The sequence below is a fragment of the Acomys minous genome, assembly GCF_964271855.1.
Source record: "Acomys minous genome assembly, chromosome: 9".
In the NCBI taxonomy this organism is placed as follows: domain Eukaryota; kingdom Metazoa; phylum Chordata; class Mammalia; order Rodentia; family Muridae; genus Acomys; species Acomys minous.
The window spans coordinates 116,823,811-116,847,164 of NC_140490.1; the positions used below are offsets into that span (position 1 = coordinate 116,823,811).

A 23,354-nucleotide genomic window follows, 5' to 3' on the forward strand; every position below is an offset into this window, starting at 1 on the left:
GTTCAAAATAAACCAAAACACATAAAGAATAAGCTGACAATAAGATACGGTTTTTAAAAACCTATTTAACATTCACAAAGTAATCTCATGGTGGAAATATGACACAGAAGGTAACCTGATTTGGGAAAGATGTGAAAATATAGAAATATGGTCACAGTGAGTACAATTAAAAGGTATGAGGAATGAAGAGGGGGGAAAAGCTTTCTAAATCTCTTAACTTTGCTAATATCTATAGCCTTGGTTGGAAAACAAAAGACAGTAAAAATAAATACACGCACACTTAGAACAAGAGACTGTTCTTCCCTGCCTTGCACTGGCTATGACTTCGGATAAACCAGTTGTTTTTATCTTGAAATCATCAATTTCCACAAGAACTTCAGAGGTCTTGAAAGACAGGGTGTTACTAACATTTTTGAGCCATTTGAGAATATTTCAAGCAACTGGGTGTTGTGGTGCATGACTTTAATCTCAGCACGCAGAAGGCAGAGGCTCTGAGTTCCAGGCCATCCTGGTCTACAAAGCGAGTCCAGGACAGCCAAGGCTACACAGAGAAACCCTGTCTCCAACGAGAGAGAGAGAGAGAGAGAGAGAGAGAGAGAGAGAGAGAGAGAGAGAGAGAGAATGTTTCAAGCCATTGATGTGTACATACACACACTGGTATGTAAGTAGACACACTGACGTGTACGTACACACACTGATACGTACACACACTGATACGTACATAGACACACTGACATGTACGTACACACACTGACGTGTACGTACACACACTGATATGTACCCTAAGTGCAAAGGTGTTCCAGCTAATCATGAATCATTATCAAAATCTAGATGGTAACAATTGATCAAAACTACCACCACGTGCACAAGCCCCCTGCCTGCCGCAACCCTGGACTTCATGGCTTCATGTCCCTAACCCAAAGGATGGGAATGGCCGCACCACCCCACCTCCTGGCTGCAGCGAGCACTGAAAGAAACAATCCCTCAGGCATGAAAGAGCACTGTGCAACTGCGAAACGTATTTCACAACCACTAGTAACAAGTACACTTCAGTTTCTACATTAACAGAAAAACACTTATTCAAAAAATAAGATTATGTCTCCCACAGTTTGTCCTCTTAACTCTAAAACAAAGCATCTTGTAAACCATTCATTGATTGGTTCTTTTTACGTCTTTTAATCTACAGGGAAACATCCACAGGCACAGCCTGTAAGCCCAGAGGCCCGCGTTGCCTTCCAATCCGACCCTTCCTTTTGCAGCAGTTCTTGGGTGGTCGGGAATGGCCCTTGCCAGACCTTCACAATGCCAGCAGCAGCTGCTAACATCATTACCTCTTTCACAAAGACAAAGATAACCATGCGCTTGTTAGACTGGAAACCGTACTCCTCTCACATCACCAGTAAAACGCCTTAAAAAAACAACCCAGAAGCGGCTGGAGAGATGGCTCAAAGGTTAAGAGCACTGCCTGTTCTTCCAAAGGTCCTGAGTTCAATTCCCAGCAACCACATGGTGGCTCACAACCATCTACAATGAGATCTGGCGCCCTCTTCTGGCCTGGTGGCTCACATGCAGGTAAAATACTGTAAAATGAATAAATAAATCTTTAAAACAAAACAACAATCCAGTAAAGAATAAAGACTACAGAAAGTTCAGAAGGAAGAAGGTAGATAGACATTCTCTCAAAGTTACAGATCGCTACATGACTATAAATGAACAGCCAAAATTTTATCAACTAAATCTATAAATTGCCAACTTCAAAGTAAGTAAATTTACTAATAACAAATTTATTAACAGCAAATGACAATTTCAGTCCTCAAAGTTTAACTAATTTAATGAAAATATTTACTATGTCAAATGAAAGCTCAGACAATACTTCAATTTGCTTTTTCTAATCTAAAAGAAGCATTTTCTTTTCCCCCATAATTTGCACACAAATATACAGCCAGGAAGTCTATGCTAAAAGCATATATTTTATTTTCATTTGAATATAGTTCACTAAGTCACATATGCTAAGGTTAAAAAAAAACACCTTGAAATGTGTTCACACTAAACTGACTTTCAAACAGTTGGCAATCCCATGTCTGTACAAACTCAGTGTGCTCACTCACCCCCTACCTTCCCTTATCCCTGCCTACTCTTTTTTGATGCTTTGCTTTTCCCAACTAGGCCCACTGCCACCCCAGCGCCTTATTGGATTTGCAGGTCTTCTGTAGGTGGCCACAGCTGCTGTGTGCCCAACACTGCAACAGCCATGTCACATGCAGAGGACAGAGGTGTTCCTCTCCGTCCTGTGGCCCGAGTCGTATTTACCATCCACCCCTCTCGGGCCATCTTCTCTGGGGGCAGGTACGTCATCTGGGGCTGAGCACTCTGGCCACTTAGCAGCCTGCACACGAACTATCACCCTCTGCAAAAAGGAGCTCTGACCCACACTGGGAGCAGCATTAGCCTTGGGCATTTTAGGAGGCAGCTAGGCTGTGTCCCACTTAGAACAACATTAGGAGAACATTCTCTCCTAGGGCCTGTAACAGCCCCAACCATAGGTTCATGACCAGGTTTACAAGATCAATCGTGTACTCTCTCCCATGGGACAGTCCTCGAACCCAACCGGGAAGTGATTAGTTAACCCTCAACATTCCTGCCACTGCTGCACCAGTGGGCATGTCTTACTTTGCATGTCAGCACTGTAGCACGCGGGATTCACAGCTGGTTTAGACCTTTACAACTTTTCTCCCTGCATGAGACTACACAGCACCTTCTGGCACTATGAACACCAGCCACTGGGGAAGCTTCCAGCTGAGTGTCAGCCTGCTTTCTCTGTCCTGCGTCCAGCGTGTGGTGTCTTCCTTCAGCAAAGGGTTCCTACCACCTAGCTCTGGTGGTGAGCCAAGGGCAACGGCAGGAGCCTGGATTTAAACTGGCATTTATTTATCAGTAACTACGATCCTTCCTTCTATCCCACATAGATCCAAGTCAACTCTGCGTTCCTTAAACGCTCACTGAACTACAGGACGTAACATCATCTTAATTTCTAGAAACACAAAAAGAGATAAATCGCCTGGGAGCAAGTGTGGCGGTACCTAGAAAAACGACAGGTCCATGCAGCACGTGACCCAGCCCAAGAACAAACAGGCAAACTGGAAAAACAAAAGATAAGTGATCATCTGTAACAGCAGAACACTGACTCTGTGAGGTGGGGTGCAGCCTCATAACGCGGTGCTGCTTGTGTATATGAAAGGAAGACCACTATCCATGCACTGCTGAGGATGACCTTGAGGAAAGAGCTGTGGGTAGGAAGCTACTTTTAGAAGTGTTTACGCCACGCACATGTGGGGGACAGGAGACACTGCTCTCCTTCCACTGCGCCGTGGGGCATCAAACACAAGTTTGTCCAGTTTGCTCTCTGGTGCATAAGCTGCTTCTAAATCTAGAAAGGGGGAGGAAAAGCGCAGACTTATTATCTGCATATGGAATATATGTAACTGGGGCTGGAGAGATGGCTCACAAGAGCACTGACTGCTCTTCCAGAGGTCCTGAGTTCAACTCCCAGCAACCACATGGTGGCTCACAACCATCTGTAATGTGATATAATGCCCTCTTCTGGCCTGCAGGTGTACATGCAGGCAGTGCACTGTATACATAATAAATAAATAAATCTTTTTTAAAAAAAGAAATATATGTAACTGTATATACATAAACATATTTTAGAACTGGAGTGTTATACTAAAAACATAACAAAAAAATTATCTATAGTGGGAGGGAAGAACCAAGTAGAGTGAAAAGTCAAGCACAGACTTTTCTCATTATATTTTTACACGTTTGAATTTTAACTTGAAACTAAATGAATATTAATTTTTTAATCTCTGAAAGTATAAAGATATAACATAGGGAGGATAGCTTAACTACAAAAAAGTAAGTACTTCATGATTTTTAAAACAGTAATGTAAAGTAAATTCTAATGCTTTCATCTAGCCCAGCAAGATGCCCAAAAGAAAGAAGGCTGAGGGAAGAAGGTGGCCCCTGAGCCGCCATCATGAAGAAATAGGAGGGAGACCATTCAGAAAAGGCCCAAGGACTTCGGCACTGGGAAGGACATCCAGGCCAAAAGAGCTTCACCAAAGGGTCCCGCTACATCAGGCTGCGGCGGCAAAGGGCTCTGTAAGCAGCTGGAAGCACCTCCTGCCCAGTTCCCGCAGGCCCTGGACCAGCAAACAGCCACCCAGGTGCATAAGCTTGCCCACAAGTACAGGCCAGAGACAAAGCAGAAGCAGCAGAGGCTACTGGCGCGTGCTGAGAAGAAAGCTGCTGGCAAAGGGGACGTCCCAACTAAGAGACCACCTGTCCTTTGAGCAGGGGTCAGTACAGCCACCACCTTGGTGGAGAACAAGAAGGCCCTGCTGGTGGTGACTGCCCATGACTTACACACCATTAAGACGGTAGTGTTCCTACCTGCCCTGTGTCAAGGGAAAGGCCAGGCTGGGGCGGCTGGTCCACTGCTGCCTTCACACAGGTTAACTCGGAAGGCAAGGGTGCTCTGGCTAAGCTGCTGGAAGCTCTTAGGACCAACTACAACAACAGATATGATGAGATCCATCACCACTGGGGACACAACATCCTGGGTCCTAAATCTGTGACTCACATTGCCAAGCTGGAAAAGGCAAAGGCTAAAGAACTCGCCACTAAACTGGGTTAACTGTACACCACGAAGTTTTCTGTACATAAATATAATTACAAAATTTTACTTTAAAAAGTAAATTCTAACAATGTTTTCTAAGGACAAATGTAGTGAAAATATCATAAACTATTTCCAATGATCATATTAGCAGGAATATTGATTTTTTTATTCTGAAACTATACAAATAAAATCAAGTAAATTATCTTAATGTCATTTATGGCCAAGATGCTTCTGGCCTCCATACAATCTAACCTAGGCCTAGACTGTTTTCAGCCTCTGAGAATTACCGCTTAATAAGATCACCTTTCGTGTTCTTTCTGAGCTCTGGGCTGGCTGGTTCAACTCAGCTGTTCTGGCTCAAACTCTTCTCTCAGCTGACTTTTTCAATCTGGCTTCTCTCTCAGCCTCTGAATTGCTCTGCTTGGCCTCAAACTAACTGAGCAATCTACTCTAATCTTCTGGCTTCTTCTCACTTTCTGGCTTGTTCCATCTTCACCTGAGTTCTCTCTCTCTGCAACCCATCTCTCTATTACTGTCCTGGTAAACCTGCCTCTAAAATAGCTTCCCTTTCCTCTCTCCTGAGAGTTGGGCATATCCCACTCTGTCAAGTCTTCTCTGATTGGTCACCTTTTCTGCCACTCAATTAGACTGGCTAACACAGAGAAGACACAAAGGAGGAGGCACGAAACCTGCATCACCAGGCCAGGTCTCACAGCTGGACATCCATTCGCTGGTTTCTACCTCAAGGGCTGGAAATCCAGAGGAGGTGAGCATTTCCCAGCAAGCCTGAGGGCTGTCTGCTGCCCATGGTGCTTCTGTTCTGACACTCACTTCAACACTGCTTAACATCAAGTCACCTTAAGATGAATTTAGCTTCAGGGAAGAGAAGACCTGTTGCTCCTGCAGAGGACCTGGGTCTGGTTTCAAACACCCACGTGATTCTTACAACAACCCGTAATGCATTCCAGGAGATGCGATGCCCCCGCCCTGGCCTCCTAGGGCACTGCCTAATGTGGCTCACATACATGCAGGCAGGCAGAACAACCTAGCAGGTTTATGCCCCCAAGACCACAGCCAATTTCCCATCAAGGAAAAGTGGATCAGAGCAATGAGTTTCTGAACACCACTCTGCACTGAGTGCTACTGTTCTTCCTTCTGCAAGTCAGCATTCTCACAGCAGAAACAGCAGCCAGCCTCTACTGAATGCTAACTATCGGACAGGCACTGCGGCATTCCCATCTACTAACTCATTAAATGATGCCTAGCAAAAGCCAAATGACTTCTTACAAAATTGGCATTTTTCGCCAGACGCAGTGGTACATGCTTGTAATCCCAGTACTCAGGGAGGCAGAGGCGGGCAGATCTCTGGGAATTTGAGGCCAGCCTGGTCTACAAATCGAGTCCAGGGCCAGGTGTGGTAGCGTACGCCTTTAATCCCAGCACTTGGGAGACAGAGGCAGGTGGATCTTTGTGAATTCGAGGCCAGCCTGGTCTACAAGTGAGTCCAGGACAGCCAAGGCTACACAGAGAAACCCTGTCTCAAAAAACTTAAAGAGAGAGAGAGAGAGAGAGAGAGAGAGAGAGAGAGAGAGAGATTTTTCTAAGTAAAATAACACTTGAAAAAGACACAAAGATAACACAAATCACCAGGCTGAATTATTGGTAAAATATTTTCCATGAAGTATCTTAGAAGCCGGGAATGCCAACACACCTGTAACCCAGCACTCCATAAAGCTGGAGGGTCTCCAGTTTGAGGCCAGCCTAGGCTATAAGGAAACCCAAGCCCAAAACGGCGCGCACGCGCACACACACTCTAGGATTGGGGGACTGGAGAGATGGCTCAGCGGTTAAAAGCACTGAGTTCAATTCCCAGCAACCACATGGTGGCTCACAAGCATCTATAATGTGATCTGATGCCCTCTTCAATACTGTATATATAATAATAAATAAATCTTTAAAAGAAATAAAAATAAACACACACACACTCACCTTCCCACTAACAGTGTGTTTCCGATTTGATTTCCCTTGACAAATGAGAAGTAGAAAAAAAATATCACATTACTAAATCAACATTCTGTACTTGCCTCTGCCTCTGGAATGCTGGAATTAAAAAAATGTGCTACCACACCTGGCCACATTTTTTTTTCCTTCGGTTGACTTTCTAATTTAGCATGACTTTTAAAGAATGTCTCCTGACATTAAGTTTGCTATTTCAATAGTGTATCACGAATTAAAGTGTTACAAGTTCCACCTGTTGGTCCACTTCCTTACAGTACCTACAGAACAGAAGTAGGGTGGCCAGCTCCAGGCCCTGATCTGGGCACGTCCTGGTGCCTAGGGCTAAGAACATGGGGGCGGGGGGGGGGGGGGGGGGGACTAAATCTATAGCATGAGGCCCCGCAGAGGCAGCGACTGCCCTGCAGGTGGAGGGAAGGAAGGAGAAAGGAGAAAAAATATACTCTCTAAAGAGAATACAACATAACTTACATCTGACATGCCAAGTAGGAGTCCACTGGACTGACAAGGCAGGCAGCGGAATAATGAAGCGCACTCAGGGGACAAGGGTCTGACAGTAAGAAAACTAGCAAAGGAAAGAGTGACAGAAAACCAGGCAGGGAAGGCAGCTAAGGGACAGACCATTAAATGCTTCATTTAACATGAAAATGCTGCCTGGCGTTTATCCTGGAGAGTCAGGCCTTCTTCATCTTGGGAAGTGTAGCCAATCCCTAAAGCATTCATTAGGAAAAATGACTCCAAGGTAATAATGGGTTTGACTAGAGGCCATTGGCTGAACGGCTGCCACAAAGGGCTACGCAGAGGCCATACCGACGTCAAGGTCATACCCTGGGAATATCTGGAACACAAGTTTTATTTTATCTGCATATACACACAATCTCACTGATTGTCACATCTGGAACAGTAGTTTTATTTTATCTGCATATATACACAATCTCACTGATTGTCACATCTGGAACAGGAGTTTTGTTTTATGTGCATATATACACAATCTCACTGATGTCACTGCATCCCTTTAAAATGGTCCCAATCCTTGTTTTACGGAAGCGGACGCAGAGACACTCATTAGTCAAGATCAAATAATCAACAGGTAAGAAGAACCAAGTCCTGATGTCTGACTGACTGTCTCCACTACATGAAAGACATAGTTACAGGCAAAACTGGCCGAGACAGGAGCAGCAGACAGAACCGGGAGGACAAAGGGTTTCGAAGGTCACGCTCACCAACACTAAGAGGTGATGAACATCCACACAGAGAACTGGAAACATCTGAAATCTCCTTATCTTCTGAAAAACAGAGATTTCCTCAAAACACAGGCGTCAACACCAACGCTGGTCCCCACTTTTCTGTGCCCTTCCTCTTCTCCCCCTCTTACTGTCTGCTAGCATCACTTTATTGAGGTTTTTCCTCTGTTTTGGAGAGCAATGAAATTATTTGACATACACTGCTATATCACTGTTCATCATAAAAAAAAAAAAAGTCAAGACAGGAACTCAAACAGGGCAGGAACCTAGAGGCAGGAGCTGGTGCAGAGGCCGTGGACGCTGCTGCTGACTGGCTTGCTCAGCCCGCCTTCTTCGAGAACCCAGGACCACCCATAATGGGCTGGACCCTCGCACATCAATTTCTAATTAAGAAAACATCCTGCAGGGCTGTCCACAGACTGATCTCATTGAGGCACGGTCTCATTTGGGGATCCCTCCTCCCCAGTGTCAATCCGACACAAAACTAGCCAGAGCACAAGCTGTATTCCACGCTGAAGATGACACACAGTGGCAGGAAGGTGAGACTGGCCGGTCACACTGCATCTGCAGTCACAGTGAGAGATAAAGAGCAAATTCCTCCTCTTCTTCCTCCTCCTCCTCCTCCTCCTCCTCATGCTATGTATATTAAACCCACTGAGATTTTGGGTTGTTTTCTAGTTGGTTCTGCTCTGTGAGAATAGTTGTTGTCATGTTTTTTAACTTGTTAGTCTTTAAAGAGCTCTGTGTGTGTGTGCATGTGGGGGTCAGAGGGCAATTATTTCTGCTATTGTTACTCAGGCAACATTCACTCCGCTTTGAGGAAAGCTCTGTCTCTCTCACTGGCCTGGTGCGTATCAATTCTGCTGGGCTAGCCAGCCTGGCAAGCTTCAGAGATCTTCCTATGTCAGCCACCCCAACACTGGGATCCAAGTGCAGCCACCAGACCAAACTTGTGGCGGCTGGAACGAGGAATGGCCCCCACAGGCTGCCGTATTTGAACACTTGGTTCTCAGTGGATTTGCCGACACGGTTCTTCACTGGGGACAAGCTTTGGAGCACATCCTCATCCTACTTCCCGTATGTGCTCCCTGCTTCAAGCCTGTTGGAATATGGGATGTGTCAGCTTCCTGCTCTGGCTGCCGTGCTGTCTCTGCCAATATGGATCCCTAACCCGCTGCAACTGTAACCCAAAATAAACTCCACTATAAGTTGCTTTAGTCCTGGTGTTTTGTCATAGCAGCAGAAAAGTAACTAATCTAGTTTTTTTTTTTTAACATGGTTCTGGAGATCAAACTCAGACTGTCCTTATGGGACTGTGAAAAGCACACCATGTAAATTAAAATAAACAGAAGCTTGATTTTACTAAGGTCAATGTACTCCTGTGTCTTACTCAGCCAGGGAAATAAAATTTCCATTTTCCCAGTTAAAACACTGATCCCTGTTAACTACGAGCAACAAATCTCTCCCAAACTTCGGCCACTCTGCTAACCTTCCACCTTCTTCCTCTAGGTGGGCGTGGTCTGTGGCTGTAGCTATTGACCCGTGTTGCGGGCATTCGGACGTCAGTGTGTGTAAGGCTGTGCACAAGCTAAGCGGTGTAACTAGCTCTTTCAGCTGTAAGGGGAAAGAGAAAGCACAACATGGAGGCAGAAGGATGACCCAGGCTGTCAACCACACCCCTTTTCCTCCCATCGTCCCCTCAGCTCCCAACACTGCAGCTTCTACTGTCAGCTCAGTTTCAGTGGATGATGCAGTTTAGAGCCCAATGCTAAACCGTAAACTGGGCTAAGATAAAGTAAAGCTCACTGCCCTAGAGCTCAGAGGACCACCTTCTTACACACGTGCGCAGTTCACACGGAAGTCTCAACGCAGCTCAGACATCAGAATTAATAAATAACAAAAGAGAAATATGTATTCAATGTTATAGAAGCCAGGGGTATGGCGGAAGTACATTTCCAGCCTTATGTAAGTGAAGGAGGTTACAGTATGAGCAGATATCCAAGACTGTAGAAACAAGGGGGGGGGTTCCCAAAGCCCCGAGATTTGCTTTTAGGATATCAAGCAGATGGCAGTGGCAAAATGTACTGACCTACACTGTACCGGTCAAAAGTTTGGTTTTAAAATGTATCTCCCCAGTGAATACTCTTTTAGCTTCCCGTCGTACCCTGACACACACCTGTGCCTACCGTTCACCTCCGCCTCTCCCCAGTACCCAACTCTTTGTTTTGATGCTCAACAAAACGTGTGCACAGATCTCCACACACATCCACGCGTGCGCAGCTTCTCAGTCGTTCTGGTTTCGTTTTGCTGCGGGCTGTTGCATTTTGCCTCCTAGGACTGAACTCCATGTCTCACACAGTCTAAGGAAGGCCGTCCACCCCTGAGCTACACCCAGCCTCCTCTAACTTTTGAGGAACATATTACGTAACATCCACGAGCATCATACGCTCCTGCCTTAGACTCTTTACAACTTCCTTTAGCGCCCACTGGTTTGCAAAGTAGATACTCACTGCGTATTTTATTTTAAAACACCTCTGGTGACATAAGAACTACATTATTACACTCATATTAACTATCTCATAAAAGCTAAATTAAAAGCAATTTTTCAGCATTACGACCTACATATGAGGGGGCAGAGCAGTAATTAAGAACAGGCAATCCTTCAAGCATGAATTGGTGGATCGTCTGTGACTAAGAGCAAAGAGTTCTCCAACGTCACAACCTATACCCCAGGAAGCAATGGGTCGGTCTAGTGACGACTGCAAGCCCTGTTACCGAAGCTGCCTGACTTCTAATCGACCTGTCGCTTTTAGCTATACGATCCCACACAACCGCTCACGTCTCCGTTTTCTCAACTTTAAAAGGCAAGGGGATATACATGGCCTAGCTCTTGGTTTAGAGAGGGTAAGCGAGTTGGACTGAGCTTCGGTCAGGACTTGGCAGTTAACGGGGGCAACAGGGAGGGAACACTTGGGTAGTTTTTAATCAGACCCACAAATGAAAACACCTTTCACCTGCATGCCGCTAAACGCAAAGCTCCTTCCTTCAGCAGGTACAGAGCAGCAACACAAGGACCCACAGAGCGTCAGTCTCCACTTGGGTCCTCACATAGCTTTCGGTCGGCCTTGCTATGAGCCACCATAAACAACAGCTAAGTACCACAGGCAAGTAAGTCATTTTGACTCTCTGCTTTCCAGATTTGTAAGATCTGATAAAGCTATCTATCTATAACCCAAGAACATCCTGAGGGCTAAGGAGCCAAAGTAGCCTCCAACACCGGGCATGGTGCCCAGGCTACGGCCAGGCTGATGCCTGCTCCTTCCTACCTCCCGCACATCTCAACAGACTAAGTAAAACCATATCCTACCCTTAAAACGTTCATGTCTGGTTAAAACACGGAAAAGGACCAAATACTGGCGTTTTAATATGGCTCTACATAATTGGCTCAATAAAGGATGTATTCGAGGTGGCAGGCACGCTTGGTGAGAGCACGTTCTCAACGTTATGCCATTTTCACCTCGGTCACTATGACCTGCTAAGGAGAGAAGAAAAGGCCTAGCTAACCCTGCAACATACACGAAAACTAATGTCATGTACAAATTCCTATTCTGCCACAGCATAAAGATGAGGGATGGACTATTCCTAGGAACTTCTCTATTAAAAAAAAAAGTATTTGTAGAGGGTCCATGTATACAGCAGAGCAGGGATGTAAAGAAATCTGAGGTAAAGAATAATTAAAATTAGACCGATCCAAAAGTACAGCTGGGTTTAAACACACCCATCACTAATCAAAACCCCAGCAGGTGAGCATCAAACAGGCCGTGGATGGGTAGATGCGTTAGATGTCACAGATGACTTGCTATGTGAAGGGGCCAAGGAAGCGCTTCACCCAACAGTCATTCACAAAAGTATGCATTAATTCGGAACATCGTTGTACTGAAAGGAGAAAAAAAGTTTAAAGACGTCTATTGCTTAATCCTTACTATATCTTACTATAAAGATATAGTAAGAATGCATTATTGAGTCAATCTGTGTAAATGTTACGTTCCACTAAGGCCCTTGAGGGTCACATGAGCCAGACTCAGAATGCAGTGTCTATCCAGACAGAAAAGCCCTCTCAAACCGCACCATCCTAGTAAATAAGTAACACATGCCCCATAAAACCGGTGAAATATTCAACAGTATCAAATATTTACAATGATGGGCTCCTTTTTCTTCTCGATTTGTCATGCACTGTTTAAAAACAAAAACTTAACGGTGTAATGAACAGAAGAAACTGGGTCTTTCCATAGACTTACAATAGAACAGTTTGTTTTAATCCTCTTATCGGCCTCTCCTTCCAATTATGCAATCATTCCCACAGCCAAAAGATCACAGGGCTCTTTCCTTGACTCGGGGGACACTGAGGAGTGCATAAACAGGTAGGCTGGGAACAGGCAACATTTCCTTGAAACTAAAGTGCCTCCAGGGCATCCGTCCTAACTCGGAGCAGAGTGCTCCAGCCAGCCAGCCATTACGGATCGATGTTTTATTATTCTCCCAACAACCGGCAACTCTTCGTCGGCTGCAGCGTCCACCCGGCACCATCCCTTCCCCCTGGGCCTCGAAGCTGCTTTTCCGTGAGCGGCGGGGACGAGCGGCCCACGCAGAGGGAACCGGTGTCCTCTCTCACTCCCGGTCACCGGCTCTCGGGCCGGCGACCCCGCACACCCCGCGCCCGCCGCGCCGCCCGCGACTTAAGCAACTCCGTGACCCAGGCCGCGCGGGCCGCCAGGTGAGCGCCTGGATCCCAGTTAATGAGTAACGCGCCCAGCCGGAGCCGCCGCCGCCGCCGCCCTCCTCCTCCTCCCGGCCCCCGGAGCTCCGCGCCCTCCCCGCCGCCTCGGCACCTGCCCGGCCGCGCTCCCCGGGCCGGCGGGACGAGGGCGCGAGCTGAGGCTCCGGAGGGGGGCGGTGCTCACGCCGTCGGCCTCTCCCTCCCCGCCGCCGCGCTCACCTGCCGGACCGACCCGCCGCGGCCGCCGCCCGCGCTCGGCGGCGCTCGCAGAGCCGCGGGCTACGCGTCCCCAGCCCCGGAGACGCGGAGGACGGCTGCGGACCGACGCCGCTCCACTCCACCGCGGCGGGCGCACTGCGATGGGAGCCGTGGACCCGGAGCCCACTGCGCCTGCGCCGGGAGCCGGGCGGGGCGCCCGGAGGGGCGGTCCCTAGGGAGATGGGGCGGGGCTAGGGGCGGGGCTTAGGGGGAGCCAGGGGCCTGAGCGCTGCGGCGCCCCCTGGCTCCAGGAGGGGTGCGACGCAGGCCGCTCGCGAGGAGTCCAGGGTCCTCCAAGGTCCGTTACCCTGGGAACCACTCTGGCTGGGCACCCTGGGGCTAGCTAGGAGTGCGCGGAGCTCTCCTGGACTGGGAAGAGACTTTGGACCATGAGTTGAGAACAAGCAGAACCGACCTGAGATTCCGCGTCCATGGATACCTAAAGCTGGAATAGGGGGTTGAGGACAGGGGTGTGGTGGGGGGACTTGGGGGTGGGAGGGCTGGTAAACCCAGATCCTTTCTCTAGCAGTTTCCTGAGGCCTTCTCTCATCTTTTACAGGAACTGATTTTACTCTTTTGTTTTGTTTGCCAAACTTCCGTCCCACATTCGGTCTTCCAAGTTGGAAAAGCCAGAAACCAAAGTACAGACAGAATCAAGTCCTGAAAATCTAAACAAAGGGAGGGGCGGGGGGGGGGGGGGGAGAGAAGCAGTCATCCTCAGTATCTCTGTCAAGGTTTGTGATACTTAGAGAAAGGGGTTGCATTCTGTGTTGAGTACGTGTACGAAGTGGTAATAGAAAGTAGTTTGTGTGTGGTCCCTGCGATCAGCCACCTTCTGTGACCTTGAGTGAGTTCAGTTCTTCTCGCCAGTACATGGATATTAAGAATGCCTACCTTACTGAGGTTTTGAGAGCTTAAATTGTTTGGTATGTATAATCAGTGTACTGCACAATAAGGTTCTGGTGGGTGTAGCCCTCCTATAATCCAACAGAAATCTAGAAAGTCATTAACTATTTAATAACTCATCACCAGTATATTACCAATTCTCACCTGCTCTAATCCCCAAAGAATTCTTAAATGTATTGTTTCCTTCATCTCAGACAGCCTTCATCATTCATAGATGGCTACATTTCATCTCTGCACCTTCTGCTAGACAGAAAGTCACACACACACACACACACACACACACACACTTTTTATCATGTGTAATCTTTCATGACCTAACCCAGGCTCAGTCTCTCTGTACACCATTCCCTGATGCCACCCAACCCTAACCCTATTAAAGATTCGCGTCCTAACCTGTGATCCCATCACACTTTACGTTCTCAACCTTCCTAACGCTGCAGCCCTTTAATGCAGTTCTTCGTGTTGTGGTGAGCCCCCCCAAACCATAAAATTATGTTTGTTGCTATTTCATAACTGTAATCTGGTACTATTACGAATCATAATGTAAACACTTGTGTTTTCCGATGGTCTTAGGTGACCCCTGTGATGGGGTCATTCAACCCCAAAGGGGTCACGACTGGACTCACAGGTTGAGGAATGCTGCTTTAACTTATTATTATTATTATTATTATTATTATTATTATTATTATTATTATTATTTTGGTTTTTCGAGACAAGGTTTCTCTGTGTAACAGCTCTGGCTGTCCTGGAACTCGCTGTGTAGACCAGGCTGGCCTCAGACTCACAAAGATCCGCCTGCCTCTGCCTCCCAAGTGCTGGGATTACAGGCGTGCGCCACTACCGCCCGGGCTGCTGCTTTAACTCCCGCGGGCATATTCCCCGGGAAGTGTAGCTGGGGTTTTTCTCTCTTTCCTCTCAACTGTGTCTGGAGAAGAAGTACACTGCCTGCTGCAGAACTCTGTCTGTGTGGGAGGAGGTGAGCGCACACAGGCAGAGCGCGCCATCTGCTGAGGGAGCATTTGCAGGAGGGACTCTCTGTGTACTCAACATACGACCCAGGACAACACAGGTCTGCTGAAAACAATAATGCAGAATGTGTGAGTCCCACAGGGACCCACGAGCACATCAGCTGAGGACAAGGCCATCTGCGGTCTTGGGTAGCGGACTCCAGCGCGGTTTGAGAATGAGCAGTGTAGCTATGGTGGTTCGAAGAGGAATGGCCCCCTAGGCTTCTGTATTTGGAAGCTTGGTCATCGGGGAAAGTGCTCCGGATGTGCCTGTGGGTCGAATTATTCCTGCCCCTTGAAGGTAAGAGGCACCTTCTTGTCGGGCAGTGGCAGTGGTGATGGCGGCAGTAGCAGGCTTGCCGTAAATCCCAGCACTTGGGAGGCAGAAGCAGGTGAATCTCTGAGTTTGAGGCCAGCCTGGTCTACAAAGAGAGTTCTGTGACAGCCAGGGCTAAGCAGAGAAAGCCTGTCTCAAAGAAACAAAACCAGAGTGAGAAAGGTACGTTCCCTACAGCAAATACACAGACTGTCAGAGCACAGCGGTGTTCTGTGAGGAGACCTGCTTGATCCTGTTTAAGTCAGGGTTGCTTGCAGTGGAAGAAGGGAGAAATGGTCTAGTGCCCACCGAAGACAAAGCTGTGGACCAGTTGATCCTTTCAGCAGTCGTCAGCCATTTTGCCACTAGTGCTATGAAGAAAAGCCCTTGTCCTCTTGTAAGAACAAGTGTCCTCAGTGCTCCCCACGCCCAGGCTCTTAACAGTTTCCAATTAGGGCAAAGACAAAGTGATATGGGCAGTGTGAGTTTGTTTGAATGCAGTCAGAATCCTAGAACCTGGGATCTTGTTAACAAGATGTTGTTAAGGTCACAGGGGCTTTGGGGAATTAAGTTCTCACAGGCCCAACTTAAACAACATACAGGGGCCTGAGGGAATTCGCTTTCATGCTGTTCTGGTGAAACAACAGGATACACTGAACTTGGGAAAACAGTCGGGAGAGGGGCTTTTGTTTAGGGAGGTGAATAACCGATAGGCTTAACCAAGGCATGTGGAGCCAGCCCAGAGCTTAGCGGGATTATGGATTCTGAAGCGCTATCCCGTTTCTGTAGAGACGGAGTCCACACTTCAGCAGAGACATGTTCTGATGAACACGGATCGGACTTTACGTTCCCGCACCTGCCGTTGGTACAAAACTCTCAGGGAGTGTCTGAATCACCAAGTGCCTCTCTCATGCGTGCAGTGTGGTTGAAAAGGGAATTTAATCTTATGAATCTGAAAAGGGGCTATTCTATCAAAAAGTGAACTGGAATTTGAGAAGTGGCATGTGCCTGACAAAATTGTCCTAAATTTCTGTCCACATGGATTTCTCTCACAACAATATGAAAATCCAGGCAGAAAACAATCATGCGGTCAGTAACAGCAAAGTCTAGATTCAGCTGCCTGACCACAGGTCAGACACCTCAGAATTGTTTAGTTGGGTACCTAACTGTAATATCACTAACATAATCAAAGTTAGTCCACAAGTTTATGTTTTGATAGTGTTTTTCAGGACCAGAAGAGCTCTGCTATGAACGCTGTGTAGAGTTGGTTCCAGAAAATCAGATGCTTGGGTCTGCATGGCATGGGCACTGCTCCCAAGTCCCAACTCAAGACCTAGGTGACCCAACAGGAGTCTAGACTGACCTTGAGGGAAGATGTGGGAAATAGTTAAATATTATAAAGCCTGGTATTTTATAAGGGGGCAAATAAGTAATATAAGCATAATTGAGATATCTTTTGGGAGCCTGTCATTTTCAGTATATTATAGTTACCCGGCTCCAAGTAAGGACTAGCCAAAAGCTTGATTTAATATTACCACATTTTTAGAAACATGGCCGATAAGCCATTTTGAAAGACTTTTTTATTTTATTCTAAACTGTAATTCTGAATAGCCTAATACTAATGACGAATGTCAGCAGCATGCAGGTAGATTTCTCATTTTTCCTAAAACGTGGACACCACTGTTCTGAAGAGTAGAAAAGCCATGGTGAGAAGATGACCGAATGCGTTACTATTGCTCTTTCTATATTCAGAAATCATTTAAGAGATGGGGAGGGGAACCGAACTCCCATCCCTCAAGATCCAGAAATGTTTCTTTTTTCTCTTGCAAACTAAGACACCAGCATACTGTCCAGGCTTCCAAAGCACATAATGTATGTTGAGGAAAGCTGCTGAAACTTAAGAAAAGCCCTGTGGGAGAGAACAAAGGTGCCCTCAGCAGCAAGAAGATTCATCTGGAAAGAAAACACAAGGAAACGTGTGACGCCTGGCCTGAGAGTATGTGTGAACCGCCTGCTGAGCAAATGCAAGGCCTGGGATCTATCACTGCCTTACACTGACCGCACCACACTGCACTGCACTACTCTGAGCTGCACTGCACTACACTGCACTGCACTACACTACACTATAGCACACTACACCACACCACACTACACTACACCACACCACACTACACCATACTACACTACACCACACTACACTACACCACACTACACTACACCACACTACACCACACTACACTACACCACACTACACCACACTACACTACACCACACTACACTACACTACACCACACTACACTACACCACACTACACCACACTACACCACACTACACTACACTACACACTACACTACACTACACCACACCACACTACACCACACTACACCACACCACACTACACCACACTACACCACACTACACTACACCACACTACACTACACTACACCACACCACACTACACTACACTACACCACACTACATTACACCACACTACACTACACTACACCACACCACACCACACTACACCACACCACACCACACTACACTACACTACACCACACCACACCACACTACACCACACTACACCACACTACATTACACCACACTACACTACACCACACCACACCACACTACACCACACCACACCACACTACACTACACTACACTACACTATACCACACTACACTACACTACACCACACCACACTACACCACACCACACTACACTACACCACACTACACTACACTACACCACACCACACTACACTACACTACACCACACCACACCACACTACACTACACCACACTACACTACACTACACTACACCACACCACACTACACTACACTACACCACACCACACTACACTACACTACACCACACCACACTACACTACACTACACCACACCACACTACACTACACTACACCACACTACACCACACCACACCACACTACACTACACTACACCACACCACACCACACCACACTACACCACACTACACTACACTACACCACACTACACCACACCACACTACACTACACCACACTACACTACACCACACCACACCACACTACACTACACTACACCACACCACAGTACACCACACCACACTACACCACACCACACTACACTACACTACACCACACCACACTACACCACACTACACTACACTACACTACACCACACCACACTACACTACACCACACTGCACCACACCACACTACACCACACCACACTACACCACACCACACTACACTACACTACACCACACCACACTACACCACACTACACTACACTACACTACACCACACCACACTACACTACACCACACTGCACCACACCACACTACACCACACCACACTACACCACACCACACTACACTACACCACACTACACTACACCACACTACACCACACTACACCACACTACACTACACTACACTATACTATACCACACCACACTACACCACACCACACTACACCACACCACACTACACTACACCACACCACACTACACCACACTACACCACACTACACCACACTACACCACACTACACCACACTACACCACACTACACTACACCACACTACACCACACCACACCACACCACACCACACCACACTACACTACACCACACTACACTACACCACACCACACCACACCACACTACACTACACCACATTACACCACACTACACCACACTACACTACACTACACCACACTACACCACACTACACCACACCACACTACACTACACCACACTACACCACACTACACTACACCACACTACACCACACCACACTACACCACACCACACCACACCACACCACACTACACCACACTACACCACACTACACCACACTACACCACACTACACCACACCACACTACACCACACCACACCACACCACACCACACCACACCACACTACACTACACCACACTACACCACACCACACCACACTACACTACACTACACTACACTACACCACACCACACTACACCACACTACACCACACCACACTACACCACACCACACCACACCACACCACACCACACTACACTACACCACACCACACCACACCACACTACACCACACCACACCACACCACACCACACCACACCACACCACACTACACTACACCACACTACACCACACTACACTACACCACACTACACTACACTACACCACACCACACCACACTACACCACACTACACTACACCACACTACACCACACCACACCACACCACACCACACTACACTACACCACACTACACCACACCACACCACACTACACTACACTACACCACACCACACCACACCACACCACACCACACCACACCACACCACACCACACCACACTACACTACACCACACCACACCACACCACACTACACCACACCACACCACACCACACCACACCACACTACACTACACCACACTACACCACACTACACTACACCACACTACACTACACTACACTACACCACACCACACCACACCACACCACACCACACCACACCACACTACACTACACCACATTACACCACACTACACCACACTACACTACACCACACTACACTACACTACACCACACTACACCATACTACACCACACTACACTACACCACACTACACTACACTACACTACACCACACCACACCACACCACACCACACCACACTACACTACACCACATTACACCACACTACACCACACTACACTACACCACACTACACTACACTACACTACACTACACTACACCACACCACACCACACCACACCACACCACACCACACCACACCACACTACACCACACTACACCACACCACACTACACCACACCACACCACACCACACCACACCACACTACACTACACCACACTACACCACACTACACTACACCACACTACACTACACTACACTACACCACACCACACCACACCACACCACACCACACCACACCACACTACACTACACCACATTACACCACACTACACCACACTACACTACACCACACTACACTACACTACACCACACTACACCATACTACACCACACTACACTACACCACACTACACTACACTACACTACACCACACCACACCACACCACACCACACCACACTACACTACACCACATTACACCACACTACACTACACTACACTACACCACACTACACTACACTACACCACACTACACCATACTACACCACACTACACTACACCACACCACACCACACCACACCACACTACACTACACCACACTACACCACACCACACCACACTACACTACACTACACCACACTACACCACACCACACTACACCACACCACACCACACCACACCACACCACACCACACTACACTACACCACACTACACCACACCACACTACACCACACCACACCACACCACACCACACCACACCACACCACACCACACTACACTACACCACACTACACTACACTACACTACACCACACCACACTACACCACACCACACCACACCACACCACACTACACTACACTACACTACACTACACCACACCACACTACACTACACCACACTACACCACACCACACCACACTACACTACACTACACTACACTACACTACACCACACTACACCACACTACACCACACCACACCACACTACACTACACTACACTACACTACACCACACCACACTACACCACACTACACCACACCACACTACACTACACTACACTACACTACACCACACTACACTACACCACACTACACCACACCACACCACACTACACTACACTACACCACACCACACTACACCACACTACACCACACCACACTACACTACACCACACTACACTACACTACACTACACCACACCACACTACACCACACCACACCACACCACACCACACCACACTACACTACACCACACTACACTACACCACACTACACCACACCACACTACACCACACCACACCACACCACACCACACCACACTACACTACACCACACTACACCACACTACACTACACCACACTACACTACACTACACTACACCACACCACACTACACCACACTACACCACACTACACCACACCACACCACACCACACTACACCACACTACACCACACCACACCACACTACACTACACTACACCACACTACACCACACCACACTACACCACACTACACCACACCACACCACACTACACCACACTACACCACACTACACCACACCACACTACACCACACTACACCACACCACACCACACTACACCACACTACACCACACTACACCACACTATACCACACTACACTACTCTACAAAAATAAAACAGTAGTATAAGGTCCCCTAGGTAAGCAACACCTTGAGGTACCAGGTGCCCTTCTTTTGTCCCTGGCAGCTGTAGGAGCGACCACTCACCCTGGAAGCTCTGCTAAATTGCAAGTGTGGGAAAACTTGGTTGGTTTAATGAGGAGAAATAGAAAGTAGTGCCAATACATAAAGGTACTTGAGTGAAAAACTGAAGGAAAGGATTGTGTGCTGTTTGAATGTAAATTCCCCTCACCACCTCCCTTAGTCTCCAGCTGACAGCGCTGTTGAGAGAAAGCATGGAGCCTTCAGGCAATAGGAGGTCACTGCTGGGTGGGTGCGGAGGGTGGTACAGCTCTGCTTCCTGATTTGTCAAGACTGAGCAAACAAGCGCTGCCAAAGACAGAGGCGTCAAGCCCCGACATGGCCCATATCCCCCAAATAACCCTCTCTTTGGTTAGGTTGCCTCTGCCAGGTGTGCATTCACAGCCCCAAAACAAGAAACCAACAGAGCAAAGCAACCAATTGGTAGCATTTTTATGCAGCAGGATGAAAAATTTGAGAAAATATCCGTCCCTGGATGGAGGGGAGAGAGGTGAGGCAATCGTTTCTGCTAAAAGGTCGTAGAGCAGAAGCGTGGGGAATCAAGGACGGCACAATCATATAACAGGAGATGGTGGAACATAAGAGCAGCAGATTCAAAAAAGTAGCAGTGGGGGAAAAAAAACACAGGAAAACAAAATTAGAAGGGAACTAGAAAAAGAAAGAAGATACTTAAAACAGAGTTAAAAAGGTTTAAATATACACAGAAAACAGGCAAGTCTATTTGTTTCCTCCCTTAAATTGGTTATTGGACATGAATTTTGCAAATGTCACTTATGTTAGCAGCCGCAGTGGCTGAATGCTGAGAGCCGCCAGTTAGGCCCACATGCCTGCAGATGTCGGGCCACGCATTCCCCTGCACTTGTGCTCTGTGCTGGTGATCCACTGGGCGTCAGGATTTCTTCTGATAGTTTTATGGAATGGATTGATAAGGATGGCCTCAGAGAATGTATGTGTGGACTCTTCTCCAATGGTTAAGAAGTAAAGACTCAGCAAGGCAGTGGTGGTGCACTCCTTTAATCCCAGCACCAGGGAGGCAGAGGCAGGCAGATCGCTGTGAGTTTGAGGCCAGCCTGGTCTACAGAGCTAGTTCTCGGACAGCCAGGCCTAAACAGAGAACCCTGTCTTGAAAAACCAAAGCAAAAAGAGAACTCAGGACTCTCAGAGTCCCACAGTAACATCCAGCTCTCTCCTCAGCAACAAACAGACATTAACACCGTGATGAAGAGGCTTGCCGTAAATTGGTTGCATCTTCAGGAACTTGCAGCCACCACAGAAAACAAGTATCAATACAACGTAAGGTAGCTTGGCCATGTACCCCAGCCTGGCCTGGGGATGGGGGGGGGGGGGGAGGAAGGGAGGGGCTGGGCAGCACTGAAAGCCACGGTAGAGACAGCAGAGGACTCTGGGAAGAAAGCCACCACATGGGCGGGGCAGCTGCTTCCTCCATCCATCACTCCTGGTTGAATTGGTACCCACTCATCACAAGAAGCATGAATTCACCTATTCAAAGAAACCTTTGTGTGTAACTTCTAATGGATGTCCTAGAGAAATAGATCCAAAATAGTGAACAAATAAATATAGAACAGGGGAGAAAAAAAAAAAACCAAAAGGTACGTATCTTCATTGAAAGGACGTACTCCTAAGTACAAAGACAATCTCGTGGAGAGTCTAAGCAATCAATCGAATCAGCTACTGAGGGGAGCTGCCGGGCTGGATTTAGATTTCTGCACAGGACTACCCACTCCAAGAAGGC

General features: G+C 47.5%; 1 protein-coding gene across 4 annotated transcripts in view; it reads right to left on the reverse strand.

The window, feature by feature from the left end:
• Window positions 1-13,113, reverse strand: part of RAB3IP (RAB3A interacting protein) — a 45,548-nt gene extending 32,435 nt beyond the window's left edge. Inside the window, exon 1 of one of the 4 annotated variants that reach the window (XM_084795370.1) lies at window positions 12,932-13,113. The gene's annotated coding sequence lies outside the window, so the exon portion shown is untranslated. Of the gene's footprint in view, window positions 1-11,713; window positions 11,729-12,233; window positions 12,361-12,931 lie in introns of those variants that run through there. The other 3 variants (XM_084795367.1, XM_084795368.1, XM_084795369.1) reach the window with 3 other exon arrangements.
• Window positions 13,114-23,354: the final 10,241 nt, after the last annotated feature.